The following is a 17991-nucleotide window of genomic DNA, read 5'->3' on the forward strand; positions in this document are numbered from 1 at the left end:
GGTGAGAATATTAATATGCTAGCAATCGGTCAATGACTCCAACAATGTGAAAATAGTGAGTTATATTAATGGCTTCCAATGCCTGCACACTAAGCCAACACACTTGGTGCGATTGAGGATGTTTGTGCAACTGTGGTCACTAATGCAATTTGCAGACATAACCGGCACGAGATGCCAGTGCTTGGTTAGGATCTAAGAAGTATCACATGCATTAAAGAATAATTTTTCAACAATTTTATAACAACTTGCACAACTAGAAAGGTTATGTGTGTATACAACTTATTTTATTAGTGCTGGTATGCACCATTACCTTATCCATTTCTAACCATGGCCACCGAGATAATTATGGCCACTGAAAACAAACTTATGTATGCAAAAAGTTCTTTGAACACTGATTAGTTCACCAATTATTATATATATACACTCCATTTCAAACCATAGACTTATGTATATGTGTATTGAGCCACATGTACCTACATCTAAATACCTCTTTTCAAACCCTTAACTTTAATTAACGAAAAAGAAATAAAGAACTAGAGAATATATATATATATATATATATAGAGAGAGAGAGAGAGAGAGACAGAGAGAGAGAGAGAGAGAGAGAGAGAGAGAGATGTACCTATAAGAATATAAGCAGTGGAATATATATAGTGATCAAAGATGAAAAATGAGGGATACTTAGGCAAAAAGGGATGTTTTAGCAAACAAAAGGATGTCAAATATGTGACTCATCATCTCCCCCCAACCAACTAAGATGCATGTCCCATGGAACCTATTATGTTTCAGGAAGACCGACATGTAGGTCTCCCCAATTATAGGCAGGGCGGCCAATATCCCTTGGGTTGTAGCACCCCAACTTCTTATCCATCTCTACCCAATTAGATCGTTCTTATTCTTCATCCCATTAGATTGGGCATCAATAGAATATTTTAGGGAACTTGGGTAGAGATTAGTGTAAGTGGATTCCTATCCATCATGAGTCGTGTTTCAGTAAAGAGTAGGTGTATAAAATTTCCCAATTAAGGGCTAGGCTAAAATAAGGGTACCCGTGGAATGTCTATCTTGTAAGAGTGGTGGTAATCCCTCCCACATATCATGTGCCACCAAAAGAGCCTCCAAGGAATAAGTGTGTGCCAATTCATGATATTCTATGGTGGTGTACCACTAGTTTGTTTATTTTGTAGCTTAGGGATAAATTCCCTCCATTGGAAAATCTTCCTCATCAAGAAAGACTCCTCCTATCCCTTGGAAGAATTAAATATGATTAAGAAAAAATATATTTTTAATATGGAAAGCCTACATGTGCACAAAAGGACAGGTCGGCCCAAAAAGGAAATCAGACACCCTTGGATGGCTATAAATACAAGTCAAGTGACCCTCATTTGGAGATTGTCATTCATTATTTTTTCTTTGGTTTGGCTCGTGCAAGTCTGAAGTTGGTTCGTAGGAAATTGATTCGCATAGGTCTAAAATTGCAAGGTTTGAGCTCGCTCATGTGGATCAAGGTTTTTTTGGGTCGCAGTTGCAGGGTTGTTACAGGAAAATTTCGGTTGTAACCACACACATGCAAGTCTTTGTGTGCAGTCGGAACGTTTCAGCTGTATGCATATCTCTCTTTCCGTGTAGATGGGACCTAGGGTTTCATTTGATAGTTGAACGTAGAGTCTACCAGTTGACAACATGCTTCTGAATCATGATTTTGATTAGTATTATTATTGGGTTCAACTCTGGGATATTGTTTGGTTAGTTTTGCTGGATAATATTGTGAATAAAGAAATGAATTATTATACTCTCTGTTGGGTCCCTATAATACTAGTGATTACCCCATTACTATTGTAGTTGCATCCCTTATTAATATTGTTGTGCCCCTATTATCCCCATATTGTTATTACTGTGCCCCATAGAATCCCTCTATTGCTATTTTTGTGGCTTTATATTATTATTATTAGGGTCGGCTGGGTTATATTGTGACTCCTTAGACTCCTATATATAGAAAGGAGGTTTTTTCATTTGAATCATCTGAGAATTGTTCATTTATGTAATGTAAAGGAGGTTTTTCCCTCGAAGAGGCTGAATTCTAAGGCGTTGATCTTTCTTTTCTATCTTTTCTTGAGCTGGTTTCATAACATTTGGTATTAGAGCTTTGGATTTTAGGGTTTCGCTGCTCCAAATAGGTCATCGTGGCATTTTTGCTATAACTTTTTTTCTACGACATTTAAGAAGCTAAAAAAAAACCCATTTGAGAAGACATTGCGCTGAACCTCGGGTCCGAATTTCAGTGTTTTTCGCGCTATATTTGCGGAGATATGATCTGAGGAATTTGGTCTTTTTGCAGACTCTTGAATTACATTCCAAACAGGTGACCTGGGGAAAATTGTCATAACTTTCTCTCTGAGCATCGGACTGAAATTTCGTCAGAATTTACAGAAAGAGGACGGACTGTAATTTCTTGTAGATATTTTTTAGAGCCAAAGGTGGAAACAGTGACTCGTGGCATGTTGTACAAGTTCGATCTACTGAACTAGTCTATAATCAAGTCATTGTGGGAAATTTCGCATAACTCTTCCTTGGAAAATCCAATTTGGGTCAGACTGGTGGCATTGGGAAGAGGACACAGAGAGCTACTGCAGATCACAATTTTAGAATTGGATGATCAGAAAGTACAGAGATACATCAGAGGCAATATCGAGCTCCTACAAAGTGAAAAAAGGTGTGTAGATTTTTTTAAATTTTTGCTTAAGCTTGGTTTGAAAATTTATTTTGAAGGAATTCAAAGGGCATAGTAGAGAATTATTATCGGTAACTGATGCCCCGAGGAAAGAAAATGCAAACACCTAGTAAGCAACCTGAAAGCTCTAGCATGACTCATGAAGAAGAAGAAGAAATGTTACACGATATATCAAAATTACAAGAACAAGTGCAACAAATGTCACTCTCACAAAAGCTAATAGAAGCTAAGATAAATGGCGTGGAAGCTAAGATGAATGGCAGATTTGAAGACAGATTTGACAAATTTTCTACAAGAAATACTTACTAATGGTGAAAAGGTAGTAAAGGAAACTCATGATGTGAACAAAAGAAATTTTAATCATGATTTCTTAGACTCTAATGTGGGATCAAAGACCCAGCATATTCCAAAAATCGATATGAAGAATTTTGATGGCAAGGATCCCGCAACATGGGTATTACAAATGGAGCAATTTTTCGATCTCAATAATGTGCAAAACACACAAAAGGTATGTATTGCAACTTTATATTTAGAACCAAATCAATTTGTATGGTATCAATGGCTTTGCTCTCATAAACAAATTATCACTTGGGCAATTTTTACAGAAGAATTGATAGCACATTATGAGGATACAAAAAGAAACACTTTTTTTAGCCAATTGATAAGTATCAAACAAAAGGATTCAATAATGGAGCACATTGAGGAGTTCCAAAAATTGAACATAAGGGTAAAAAATATTTCAGAGGAGCATAGGATTGATGTGTTCATAGGGACTTTAAGGATAATATACAACATGATGTTCGCCTTTGGGAACCTGATTCATTAGAGAAGGCATTTAGGTTAGCAAGAAAAATGGAAAGCAAAATTATGGCAACCAGGAAGCATACCACTCACAACTATAAAGATGGAAGTGTGGTTGCCCCTAGTCTTCCACAACCTATAAGGTTGACACCACAACAATTGGAAGAAAAAAGAGCAAAAGGGCTTTGTTACAGTTGTGATAGCAAATACACTAAAGGTCATAAGTGTGCTGAGAAGAAATTATTCTACATAGATTGCGAAGAGGAAGAAGAAAATGAACAAGAAAGGTCAAAAGAAAAGGATATACTCCAAGAACAAAGCCTAGATAAAGAAGAAATGAATCTGACCATATCTTGTAATGCATTGGCGAGAATTACCACTCCTCAAACCATCAAGATAGAAGGACAAATCAAGAAGAAAAAGGTAATAGTGTTGATTGATTCAAGAAGTACCCACATTTTTATTCATTGTAAGGTAGCAAAAGAATTGAATTGCTTCTTATATCCAGCACCAGAGTGTCAAGTGATGGTTGCAAACGGAGGAACAATAAATTGCTCTGGAAAGTGCCATAATATCAAGCTATCGATGGGAGAATATGTATTGACTAGCCCAATTCTTTCCATTCCAATGGGATGTGTTGATGTTGTACTAGGAGTCCAATGGCTACAATCCTTGGGTACAATACCTTTTAATTTTTAAGAACTTTTCATGAAATTTTCCATGGAAGGAAAGGAAGTTGAATTAAGGGGTATTGCAGGGAAACCGGGAAAGATAATTAGCTCTAATGGTATGACAAAGCTTCTAAAACAGGAACAAGGGGGTGTAATTGCACAATTATGTTCGCTAGATGTTTCCACATTGCAATCATCTATATCTCCATATCTCCAAAAAGTCTTGGACAATCATTCCAAGGTATTTGAGACTCCCAAAGGTCTCCCACCTATTCGTGATCATGATCATGCTATTCATTTGATTCCAGGAAGTGTTCCTCCAAACATCAGGCCGTACAGATATCCCTATGCCCAAAAGAGTGAAATTGAACGTATGGTTGCAGAAATTCTAGAGACTGGTATAATTCAACCGAGTCAAAGTTCTTTCTCTGCTCCAGTAGTATTAGTGCACAAGAAGGATGGATCATGGCACATGTGTCCAAATTATAGGGAACTCAACAAGCTCACTATTAAAGATAAGTTTCCCATTCCCGTCATTGATGAATTATTGGATGAAATGCATGGATCAATTTACTTCACCAAGTTGGATCTTCGTTCAAGATATCATCAAATCAAAATGAAGACTGATGACATTCTGAAAACAGCATTTAGAACTCATGAGGGTCATTATGAATTTTTGGTCATGCCTTTTGGCCTTACCAATGCACCTTCAACATTTCAAGGTTTGATGAATTCCATTTTCAAACCATTCCTTAGAAAATTTGTGTTAGTATTTTTTTGATGATATACTAACCTACAACAAGTCTTGGAAGGATCATGTTGAACATGTTGACAGGGTGCTACAACTATTGGAGGAGAAACAATTATATGCAAAAAGATCCAAATGTTTCTTTGGAGTACAAGAGGTGGAATATCTTGGTCATATTGTATCTCATGAAGGAGTTAAGGTAGACCCTAGCAAAATTAAAGCGATTAAGGAATGGAAAATCCCCACATCCATAAATCATATACGAGGATTTCTCAGGTTGACAGGGTATTATCGCAAGTTTGTTAAGAACTACGGGAGAATAGCAGCACCTCTAACAACATTATTGAAAAAAGATGCATTTTCATGGACTCCAGAAGCAACAAAGGCCTTTGAACATCTTAAAGAGACAATGTGCCAAGCACCGGTCTTAGCTACACCGGACTTCACAAAAACCTTTATTGTGGAATGTGATGCTTCAGGAAATGGAATTGGTGTTGTTTTAATGCAATATGAAAGACCCATTACTTTTGAAAGTCGTCCAATCAAGGGAAAGTTTTTACACAAAGCTATTTATGAGAAGGGAATGTTGGCAATATTCCATGCACTTAAGAAATGGCGACCCTACCTAATGGGAAGACACTTCAAGGTAAAAACAGATCATGATAGCCTTAAATACTTTTTAGAACAAAGATTATCCTCTGAAGAGCAACAAAAGTGGGTCACAAAGATGTTGGGTTATGACTTTGAAATCATCTACAAAAAAGGGAAGCAAAAATGTGGTGGCAGATGCACTCTCAAGAAAGGATAAGGATGTGGAAGTATTGTTGTGCGCCATTTCTATTATCCAACCAGATTGGTTAAACGAAGCAAGGTAGGAATGGAAGAATGACGAAGAAGTGTGGGCACTTATTCGAAAGTCACAAAAAGATTCCAGTACGTCTAATACATTTAGCTGGCAAAATGATTCTTTATGGTACAAAGATCGCTTATACCTCTATAAGAATTCCCAACTAAAACAAAAGATTCGTATGGAATTGCACACTTCTCCCTTAGGAGGGCACTCAGGATTTTTAAAAACTTACCACAAGGTTAAGAAGGAATTTTTTTGGGATGGCCTTAAATCGGATATTCAAAAATTTATGGTGGAATGTTTGGTTTGCCAACAAAATAAAGTTGAAACAATTAAGACACCGGGTCTATTACAACCTTTATCCATTCCAAGCCAACGTTGGGAGGAGGTTTCAATGGATTTTATCACTGGTTTACCCAAGTCTGAGGGAAAGAGTGTCATCATGGTGGTAGTTGACAGACTTACCAAGTATGCACACTTTTGTGCATTATCACATCCATTTAAAGCCAGTACAGTTTCTACTACATTTATGGAAACAATTCAAAAGCTACATGGAAACCCAAAGATTATTGTAAGTGACAGAGATCCCATTTTCACTGGAAATTTTTGGACAGAATTATTTTCTTGTCTTGGTACTCAGTTAGCTCATGGCTCATCTTATCATCCTCAATCTGATGGGAAAATTGAGATAGTAAACAAATGTTTGGAAGGATATCTTTGTTGCTTTGTATCTGATAAACAAACACAATGGGTCAAATTGTTGCCTCTGGCTAAATGGTGGTATAACACTCCCTTCCATACAGCAACAAAAATGACCCCATTTATAGCACTTTATGGATATCAGCCACCATCCATCACATCATATTTAAGAGAAAATTCTAAGGTTCAAGCAATGGAACATCACATCGAACATCAACAACAAGTCCTCCAACTCTTAAAGGATAACCTCGTGTTGGCACAGAATAAAATGAAACAACAAGCAGATCAACATCGTAGCGAAAGAAGTTTTGATGTAGGTGATTGGGTATTCCTACGGCTACAACCATATAAGCAAATGTCCCTCAAGCAAGCTAAGAAGGATAATAAATTATCACCAAAGTATTATGGTTCTTACAAGGTGTTGCAAAAGATTGGTACTATGGCATACAAATTGGAGCTTCCTGCAGCTTCTCGATTGCACCCAGTTTTCCATGTTTCATGTTTAAAGAAGGTTATAGGCGATAAGCTCCCAGTTCAAACAATATTGCCAGAACTTGACAAGGAAGGAAAAATTATATTAGAACCGGAAGCAGTCACAGAAACAAGAACTCGACAGCTACGAAATCGATCAATTTCAGAGTATCTTATCAAGTGGAAGAACTTATGAGCTGAAGATTCCACATGGGAGGATGAAAATTTTATACAGAAGCATCCAGAACTACTCAAGCGTTGAGGACAACACTTTTTTGAAGGAGAGGGACATGTTGGGTCCCTATAATACTAGTGATTACCCCATTACTATTGTAGTTGCATTCCTTATTAATATTGTTGTGCCCCTATTATCCCCATATTGTTATTACTGTGCCCCATAGAATCCCTCTATTGTTATTTTTGTGGCTTTATATTATTATTGTTAGGTCGGTTGGGTTATATTGTGACTCCTTAGACTCCTATATATAGAAAGGAGGTTTTTTCATTTGAATCATCAGAGAATTGTTCATTTATGTAATGTAAAGGAGGTTGCCCCCTCGAAGAGGCTGAATTCTAAGGCATTGATCTATCTTTTCTATCTTTTCTTGAGCTGGTTTCATAACACTCTCTCTTCATTGAACATTTTATGACAATCTAATAAGAAGAAGAATTTGAAATGGTTTTCCCCTTTGTGGGGTTTTTCCCTAGCCTCTAGCCAATCCTAGTGTTTCTTAGTGTGAATGTTTTTCTTCTATTATTCCTTTATGTTCCGCTACATTGATTGTTGGGTGTGGAGTCTGATTATGTTCCTGATTCAGAGGTCTTGTTTCAGCTGGGTGTATAACCTAGGAAGACTGTACACCCCTCCACAGGGGGGGGTGTTGGGGGGGACTATCCACCCCAATGGGGGTTTGAGGGAAATGCCCCAGAAGCTAAAAATAGAAGAAAATTTTCCTTGTAAAATATTATAATTTCGTTTTCAATCTGGGACGTTCATTAGACAGATGATCTGACGGTAGAAGTTTGTTGATTTAGGGTTTTTTTCCCTAGAAGACAACCCTCAGTTTATATGAGGGAATTGTATTGCAGTTGTGTATTATTATTCTGAGTGAGAAAGATAGAGGAGACTGTGTAAGAGCGAAGAGGAAATTACAGTGGATTTGTTGTAAGTTGTATCTCTTCATTTTGCTAGATAATATAAAAGGAAGGACTAGTTGTTTCGTCGTGGACGTAGTCCAAACCAGGTGAACCACGTATATTTGTGTCTCTCTTGTTTTATGTGTTTCTGTTTTTGTTTCCACAATATTTTATGTGTTGCATTGCTCTGTGATTTAATTTTCTAACAACTAGTATCAAAGTCGAAGGTCTATTTGGTTGATATACTCACAGGAAAGAATGGTTCATGGTTTGAGTGGGAGCAATGGCGAAAGATGGTAGGTTTAAGGTTGAGAAATTCAATGGCGAAAACTACCAGCTATGGAAGATGAAAATGGAGGATTATTTCTATCAGAAAGATATTTACCTACCATTGAACCATTAGGCGGAAAATCAAAGAAGTCAACAAGTATGACGAATGCAAAATGAGAGATTCTCGATAGAAAGGTGTTGATCAGTGGTTGTCATTGATGTCAACCCAAGCAGCACTAGGGGCTACCCCAATCTTGCATGGGAATTTTGACTTGACAACTCATTTTATTCTGAGCCAATGATCTTCTAGATGGATTCTAGTCGTTGAGATGTTTCTGTTCTTATATGGCACGCTAATTTTTCATGGTTTGGGATATATTCATGTTTGAAGTTAGTAACCCCAGTTGGTGGGCTAAAACCCCATGAGGTTGTGGCATGGCACTCATCATTGGTTGTGGTCATTAAATGGTCAATAATTAATAATGTTTTATTCTTCTAAAAACCCTCCAACGTTCACTTGTTGAGGACTCAAGACATTTCTATAAATAGTGACCCTCATATCCTCCTTTAGCATGTACTTTCAATGAACTGTCTTGTGAGAAGACCTTTGTAATTTTTCAGTCCTCATGAACTTCTAACGCAAGATCTGTTGCACAAAGTTTAAGGTTTTGTTGAGGTATGGTTAGGGAACAAAATTATGATCAAGTTTGAAGGTTTGTTTTGAAGCAAGTTTAGCACTTTGGATTCTAGGATTTTGCTACTTCAAACAGGTCATCGTGGAATTTTTGCTATAACATTTTTCTACGAAGATTCAGAACCTAAAATTAAAACCCATTTGAGTTGCAATCTTAATGAACCTCGCGACCCAATTTGATATCTTGGTTCATTATATTTTCGAAGATATGATCTGAGGAAGTTAGGGTTTTTGCAGGATCCCGAATTCCATATCAAACAGGTGACCTTGGGAAAATAATCATAATTTTCTCTTTGAGCATTGGATTCAAATTTTGTAAATAGTGACAGAAACAGGACGGACTGTAGTTTACTGGGTATTGTTTTGAGGTCCGAAGGTCGAAACAGTGCTATGTGGCACATTGTACAAGTTCTATCTACTGAACCAGTCTATAGTATGGTCATTGTTGGAGATTGGGCATAACTCTTTCTTGAAGAATCCAATATTGATCAGACCTGTGGGGTTAGAAAGAGGACTCAGAGGGCTACCACAAGATGCAATTTCAGACCTTGGAGATCCGATATTACATAGATACAACAGATTCAATATGGAGCACCTAGAAGGAAAGATAAGGTATGCATTCAAGGATCGTTGCAGTAAGGACCACACATCAACAGTCAAGGGTAAGTCTGCTACAGCAAGGTATGTATGATTAGTGTTTTCATTTGAATTTTGAATATCATCTCTGATATGTGCTTTTTGCAGGAAAATGTAAGTATTTTGTTTGTGTATTGGTTTGGGTCTTGTTCATTAATGCATGTGTAGGAAGGAGGACACTTCAGGACAACTCAGACACATACTAGAAGGACACGCAGTGCCAAAGTACCATTACTTGAAGCAGGCGCGACAGTACCTCAGCAGCAGCAAGTGATCCAAGAAGTCGTGTCAAGTTAAGCATCAGTTCTTATAAAGAGTCATTCTTTTAAAATATCATCATTGTAAAATTGTAAAAGAGTGATTATTTGTAAAAGAGTCAATATGCCTAGGGTTGAAGAGGCATTATTGGGAGGTATAGGAGTCATTGTTGGGATGATGTCATGGTTTAGTTACGGGTCATAGTGTGATTGGGTGTTCGGTCAAGTACAGAAAATCATTGTAAATCATATTGTATCGTGAATCATTGTCCCTGGTACGGGATTCCGCGCTCTTTTCTTATTTTTTATCATTATAGGGTGGCAAGGAGATGCTAGGCAAGTGCATGAAGTCGCCTACAGGTTGGAGCCTGTGAACACTGCAAGGTGGTAGGTTGGTCTAGGATGTTGGGGCATCCATTTAGTTGACTACTGAAGAAACCAGGGTGTTGGGGCGTCCTAACAGTGGGAGCTGGAGAAGAATTCTTTTCTAGAATTCTAGGAAGTTGTAACTTTCATTTCAGGTGGGGTTGAAGATTAAAGAATTTATTAGAAAATTGTTTGGTGGTTTTTGACTCGGAGGGGGTTTTCCACCTAAAATTGTTGTGCCTACTATGTTTTATTGTTTACTATTGTTACTGGATAAACATTAATAATAATTGAAGATTAACTAATGTTCTGAAAATATTTAAAAGTGCTAATTGCTAAGAAATAGTGATTCACCCCCCCCCCCCAGTATTTCCAACAATTGGTATCAGAGCTTGGTTCCTTCAATAAAAGTCTAACAACTAGAAGGAGATCATGGAATATATTAAGAGTAGAGTTCCTTTGTTCAATGGAAATAACTATGCACTTTGGAGTGGAAGAATGCATGTTCATTTGTTGGCACAAGGATACGAAGTATGGGAAATCGTTGATAAGGGATTCACACCGACCTCGGATGAAAAAGGTGAGAAAAATATGGTAGATGATGCGAAGGATAAAGATCTTATTATCAGTGGGCTTATCAAATCTATCTATCTTAAGTTATTGAGTTGCACAACTACTAAAGAGGTATGGGGCAAGCTTGAAAATATAGATGCAGGTGACTCAAAGGTGAAAGAAGCAAAGCTTCAAATTTACAGGGGAAAATTTGCGCAACTCAAAATAAAGGAAGATGAAAATATTGTTGCATATTTTCAGCTTGTTGATGAAACAACAAACACATTGGAAGAATTTGGAGAACCTATTGACATGAAAATTGTTGTTTGAAAGATCCTTAGAACCTTGCCAACAAGATTCAACCCAAAGGTATTTGCCTTAGAAGATAGATCAGATCTGACCAATCTCAGCATAGATGAATTGCATGGAATTCTCACGACATATGAAATGAGGATTGAAGAAGAGGATGGTACATCTCACTTAGAAACAACATTTGTCATATCCAAGAAGACTAGTAAGGACAAGCAGATATCGAAAGCGGAAAATTCTAGTTGTAAAGATGAAGAAAAGGAAGAAGATGAAGAAGAATTTTCAGATAAAGAATTTGCCTACTTCACACGAAAGTTGAGAACAGTTACAGGAAAATTCAAAGGTAAATTGCCATTGATATGTTTTGATTGTGGTGAGGTTGGGAATTTTTTAGCCAAGTGTCCTCACAAAAACGAGGATGTTATAAAAGGAAAGAAAGGTCCTAGGAAGTTCAACAAGCAAGGCAAGAAGAAATGGTTTAAGAAGAGTTTCTTCTCCAAAGAAGATAGCTGCTCATTCGATGAAGATAGTGATGACTAAGAAGAAATGAAGAGAGTATTGTTTGTGGCCAAGCACAATAAGCAAGAGGCATCTAACGAAGAAGAAGAGATGAATGAGGTTGAATTTCAAAACGAAGTAATCAAGGTTACCAAAGAGCTCAAGGTCAAGAACAAGCACATCAACACTCTTGAAGACGAATTAAAGACAAAAAGGGAACATGTCATAAATCTTAAAATCAGGGTTGAAGAATACAAACAAATTGAAGAATCGCTCAGGAAAGAATTAAAGGAAAGAAACAAGGAAAGAGAAGCATTGGAAGCTGAAATAGTCTCTCTACGAAAGGAAGTAAAAAATGGAAAAACTCTTCAAAACTATGCCAGCAGCTCAAAGGCATTGGAAGAACTCATCAACAATCAGCGATTATGCAGTGACAAGACTGTTCTTGGTTACAAAGAAAAATCTAAAAAGGAGTCAAGTCCTTCTCTGACAACAAAAGATGGTGGATATGCAAAATCTACTAAGCAGGCAAACCTCCCAGCTAAATCAAGAGATCAAGACTCACAGGAAACCTTGGAGACAATTCCTCGATGAATATTTCCTCCTAGGTATCAACATTATCTTTTATGGTCACTGTTATTCATGTGGAAGGCTTGGACATAGAGCCATAGAATGTCGTACATATGTTTGGAACGAATATAGTTCCGGGAGATCTTTCAGAAATAGATATTCTAGAACTCAGTAGAATATAAACAAATTTGATCATTTGAGATATGATGTTGAATGTTACAAATGTAACAATTTTGGACACCTGGCTAAAGATTGCAGACTTGGAAGTTCTTCAAAGGAATTCTCGCAAAATCAAAATGAACAAATATGGAAAAAGAAGACTGAAAAATGTGCTCTCACTCTCAAGGCTCAAAGCAACAGAAACATTTGGTATGTTGACAGTGATTTCTCAATGCATATGATAGGAGATAGAAATAAGTTCGTATCTTTGAAGGAAAAGAAGGATGGAACAGTGTCTTTTGGAAATGACAGGTCTTCAAATGTCATAGGAGCAGGAACGATCACTCTTGGAAGCAAGGATCCATTAGTGAAGGATGTGTTGTTGGTTGAAAATATGAATCACAATCTGCTTAGTGTTGGATAGATGTGCGATCAGGGGCACATAATGTTATTCAACTCTAAAAAATGTGAAATTAGGAAAGGCAAGTTTGGTAAAATTGTGGCTACGGCAAGCAGAGCTCCAAATAACATATATATTTTGGATGAGGCACCTAAAGGGTGCTTTTTGGTAAAAGAAGATGAAAGTTGGTTATGACATAAATGAATGGGACATATAAATTTCAACAATTTGGTCAGGATCAGCAAAAAGGAGCAATAAGAGATATGCTGAAAATTTCAAAACCTACCAATACGATATGTGAAGCTTGTCGGCACGGAAAACAAACCAAGATTGAGTTCAAGACAAAAGAACACTTTGCATCACATCCATTGGAATTAATACATACTGATCTATGTGGTCCTATGAGAACAAAAGGTTTAGACGGAGAATTATACTTTATGCTAATGATAGATGATTACACTAGAATGACAGCCGTCAGTTTCTTAAAGAAAAAGTCAGAGGCATTCGAGTGTTTTAAAATCTACAAGGAATTGGTCGAAAATGAAACCGATTTGAAGATCAAATGTTTGAGATTAGATAATGGTAGAGAATTCACTTCCAAGGTATTTCAGCAGTGACGAAAATGGAATAAAAAGGCAATTCTCAACAGCCATAACACCACAACAAAATGGAGGTTCTGAAAAAAACAGAATCGTATAAGAAATGGCTAGAACAATGTTAAATGACTCAAAATTAGATGATAAATTTTGGGTTCAAGCAATCAATACAATTGTATTCATTATAAACAAATGTATTCTCAGGAACAATTGTAACATGACTTCGTACGAACTATGGAGAGGAAGACCAACTAACATCAAATACTTCAAAATATTTGGAAGCGAATGCTACATCAAAAGAGAAGATCAAAAATTGGGTAAGTTCGATTCCCGTGTTGATGAAGGTATTTTCGTTGGTTATTCTCGCAAAAGGAAGGCTTATATATTCTACAATCTAAAGCGAAAAGAAATACTGGAAAGCATAAATGTTACTTTTGATGAAGATTGTGTTCCAAAGGATAACGATGATATTGTCCCTTCAAGAAAATCTAAGGGATATGAGGTAGAATCTGTGAAGGATGAAGAAGAAGCTCCAGAACAAGACCAATCAAATAAGGAAACAACAATCAACGAAGAAGAAATAAGAAATGATCAACAGGATGTACAAGAAACTTCCCCAAAAGCTTTAAAAGAATGGTGTCAAAAGAATCATCCGTCAAATCAAATCATCGGCAGTATAAATGAAGGAATTGGAACCAGAAGAAGTCGACAACTTTGTTCATCACAGTGAGCCCACCTTGCTCTCTTAGCAACTTTTGAGCCTAGAAATTTTGAGAAAGCTAGTCAAGATGAACACTAGGTAGCAGCTATGAATGAAGAACTTGATCAAATTGAGAAGAACGGTACTTGGGAATTGGTTCCAGGACCAAAGGATAAAAATTTTATTGGAACTAAATAGGTCTTCAGAAACAAATTGAATGAGGATGAATAGGTTACTAGGAATAAGGCAAGATTAGTCTGCAAAGGATATGCACAAGTAGAAGGAATTTCTTTTGAAGAAACATTTTCTCTTGTTTCTAGAATGGAAGCTATTAAGATGTTTCTCTCTTATGCATGCTCAAGAAAAATCAAGGTGTACCAAATGGATGTTAAGACAACCTTTCTAAATGGTGAATTGGAAGAAGAATCTTACATTGAACAACCTGAAGATTTTATGTTATCTGATAAGGAATACTGCGTCTCCAGAATAAAGAAGGCATTATATGGCCTCAAGAAAGCTCCTAGGGCTTGGTATGCTCGTCTTGATGGATATCTACATCAACAAGGATTCAAGAAAGCAAGTGTCGACAACAATCTCTATGTGAAAGTGGATCAAGATAACCTAACAATTATTGAGGTATATGTGGACGATATAATCTTTGGAAGCAATGATGACAAATTAAGTAAAAAATTTGCCACAAAGATGCGAAGTGAGTTTGAAATGTCTCTACTTGGCGAGCTGACATACTTTTAGAGCTTTAGATATCTCAGCAGGATAAAGGAATATGTATATATCAAACCAAGTACATCAAGGAAATGCTCAAGAAATTCAAGATGGAAGATTGCAAGCATGTCCTTACCCTAATGGTAACAGGTTGCAAGTTAAGTTTAGAAGGTTCGTCAAAGGATGTGGACCAGAGGTTGTATAGATCTATGGTTGGCAGTCTTCTATATGTGACAGCTTCTTGGCCAAACATAATGCAGGTAGTTGGACAAGTAGCAAGATTCCAAGCAGCACCAAAAGAATCTCATATTATTGTCGTCAACAGAATTCTTCGATATCTGAAGGGCACAACGAAATATGGTATATGGTATCCTAAAGGAAATGATCTAGCTATCCAAGCTTATATAGATGCAGATTGGGTAGGAAGTGTTGATGATTGCAAGAGTACCAGTGGAGCAGCATTCTATCTAGGTGGTTGCCTTGTTTCATGGTTGAGTAAAAAGCAGTTTTCAATCTCGTTATCAACAGCGGAAGAAGAATATATCGCGGCATCAACTTGTTGTACTCAAGTTCTCTGGATGAAGCAAATTTTGCAAGATCTTCAAGTCAAGTTTGATGAGCATATTCCCATCTTCTGCAATAACACCAGTGCCATCAGTATCTCCAAGAATCCTGTGATGCATTCCAAAACAAAGCACATTCTGATCAAATATCATTTTGTTAAAGAGCATGCCGCCGAAAAGAATATGAATCTTGAATATGTTGGCACGAAGGAACAAATTGTTGACATCTTTACCAAAGCATTACCTCGTGAAGCATTTGAGTATCTTCGCCAAAAGCTTGGGATTCTCCCGAGTCCTCATTAGACTCTTTCTCTTATCTAACTAAGTAGAAAGGGGGAGTGGAGGTGTGTACAGGTACGTAGGATGACAGTTTTTCACGGGGAGTTACCCTTTGCCATTGATGACAAAGGGGGAGATAAGGTAGTAGGAAGCAGTGTCATGATCGCAGGGGGAGTGCTTGTGTTTCCATCAATGCTAAAGGGGGATATTGTTGATCAGTGGTTTCCATTAATGTCAACCCAAGCAGCACTAGGGGTTACCCCGATCTTGCATGGGCATTTTGACTTGACAACTCATTCTATTATGATTCAATGATCTTCTAGATGGATTCTACTCGTCGAGATGTTTCCGTTGATATATGGCACACCACTTAGTTCTTCATGGTTTGGGAGATATTCATGTTTGAAGTTAGTAACCCCAGTTGGTGGGTTAAAACCCCATGGGGTTGTGGCATGGCACTCATCATTGGTTGTGGTCATTGAATAGTCAATAATTAATAATTTTTTATGCTCCTACAAGTCCTCCAACGTTCACTTGTTGAGGACCCTCTCAACTTAATACATTTCTATAAATAGTGACCCTCATATCCTCCTCTAGCAAGTACTTTCAACGAACTATCTTGTGAGAAGACCTCTATAATTTTTTGGCCCTCATGAACTTCTAACGCAAGATCTATTGCAGGGATTTTATGGTTTCGTTGAGGTCTAGCTAGGGCACAAAATTATGATCAAGTTTGAAGGTCTGTTTTGAAGCAATTTTAGAGCTTTGGATTCTAGGATTTCGCTACTTCAAATAGGTCATCATGGAATTTTCGCTATAACTTTTTTTTCTATGAAGATTTAGAAGCTAAAATTAAAACCCATTTGATCCAGAATCTTTATGAACCTCATGACCAAATTTCAAATCTTGGTTTGCTATATTTTTAGAGATATGATCTGAGGAATTTTTGTAGGCTCCCGAATTCCATATCAAACAGGTGACCTTGGGAAAATCATCATGTTAAAATTGGAAACTAGGGCCAAACTCCATGTGGGTCATCTTATTTATGGTAGCTGATATTTTTCTTGGATTCCTCTCGTCGAGAGGACGAGAGGTGTAGGATTGATCCAATGATCACTTGATTTCGACATGTATTCATGGAGATATGAATTTATTTGTATTTCTTGACAATTTGTCAAGGTCAGCCAGCAAGTTAAGTTGTGTTGCACACCCCCAACTAACCTCAACGTTGCATATAAAAGGAGGAGACGTGTCTCATTTCACTCACTCTCATCCACTCATCTCTTCTCTCTCCTTGTCTCTTAGGTATACGAAGGAGAAAGAAGACACTCTCACACGTGGGAAAAGAGGACACAGTTAGGGCATCATTGTGAGGACGAAGTTAGGGCATCATTGTGAGGACGCAGCTAGGGAAGCGAGGACGCAAGAAGGTATAGGCATCTTGTTTGGGGTGATTTAGGCCTACTTTGACCAACGTCTTACCTTCTTGACTATGGCTTTCCATGGGCAACCTCTCCTAGGCTAGACGAAGTGATACACTGACTTTTGGAGAGCTGATTTGGAACAACGTTGACTAGTTAGGGCTGGATGCAGTTTGTTGTAGCATTCATTGTTGATTTGACCATCTTTCTTTGACTGTTTTGGGCTGCACATACTTGTTGTTGGAGGCCGAGTTCTCCTAGGATATCTTAAGGTCATTGGTGAGTTGTTTGACCAGCTTTGACCTTGCTGATTTGATTTATGTTGTTGTTGTTATAAATCACAGATTTGTGATATTGTATTATCTCTCTCTCTCGCATTGGGGTTTGTCCCTGGCTAGCCGCCACATCTTGTGTCTCTCGTCTTGGCTTGTCTTCTGTGAATTTTATTTATGTTCTATTAACATTTTACTTATACGTTAATGTGATTTCTATACTGAGAATTGACATTGGGCTAATAAGAAGAATTGAAGTAAATTTCTCTAAGCATAGAACATAACATAATTTAACGTGTAATGAGAGGTGAGGTGAAGACAAAGCCCAAGCAAGACCAAGAGCAATCACTGAAGACAGTCGGAAAAAGTCAAAAGGCTTCATGGGTTCCTCATCACACTTCCCTGTCGAAGAAAAACTCCGTGAGAAGTCTGACTATCACGAATGGAAGATGTCTCTTGACTGACATATGAAGAGCAGGAAGTGTTGGACTATGTGAGAGGCAGAATTACGAAGCCTCCATCAAATGCACCAACTGCTACAAGGAACAAGTACACTAAGGGTGAAGTCAAAGCAAAGAAGATCATTTGGGACTCTATTGACAAGTGTCTAGTGGCTTA

Source organism: Pinus tabuliformis, chromosome 3_1, assembly GCF_031772625.1.
Source record: "Pinus tabuliformis cultivar Carrire ecotype Pingquan chromosome 3_1, CPIR1, whole genome shotgun sequence".
Classification (NCBI taxonomy): Eukaryota; Viridiplantae; Streptophyta; class Pinopsida; order Pinales; family Pinaceae; genus Pinus; species Pinus tabuliformis.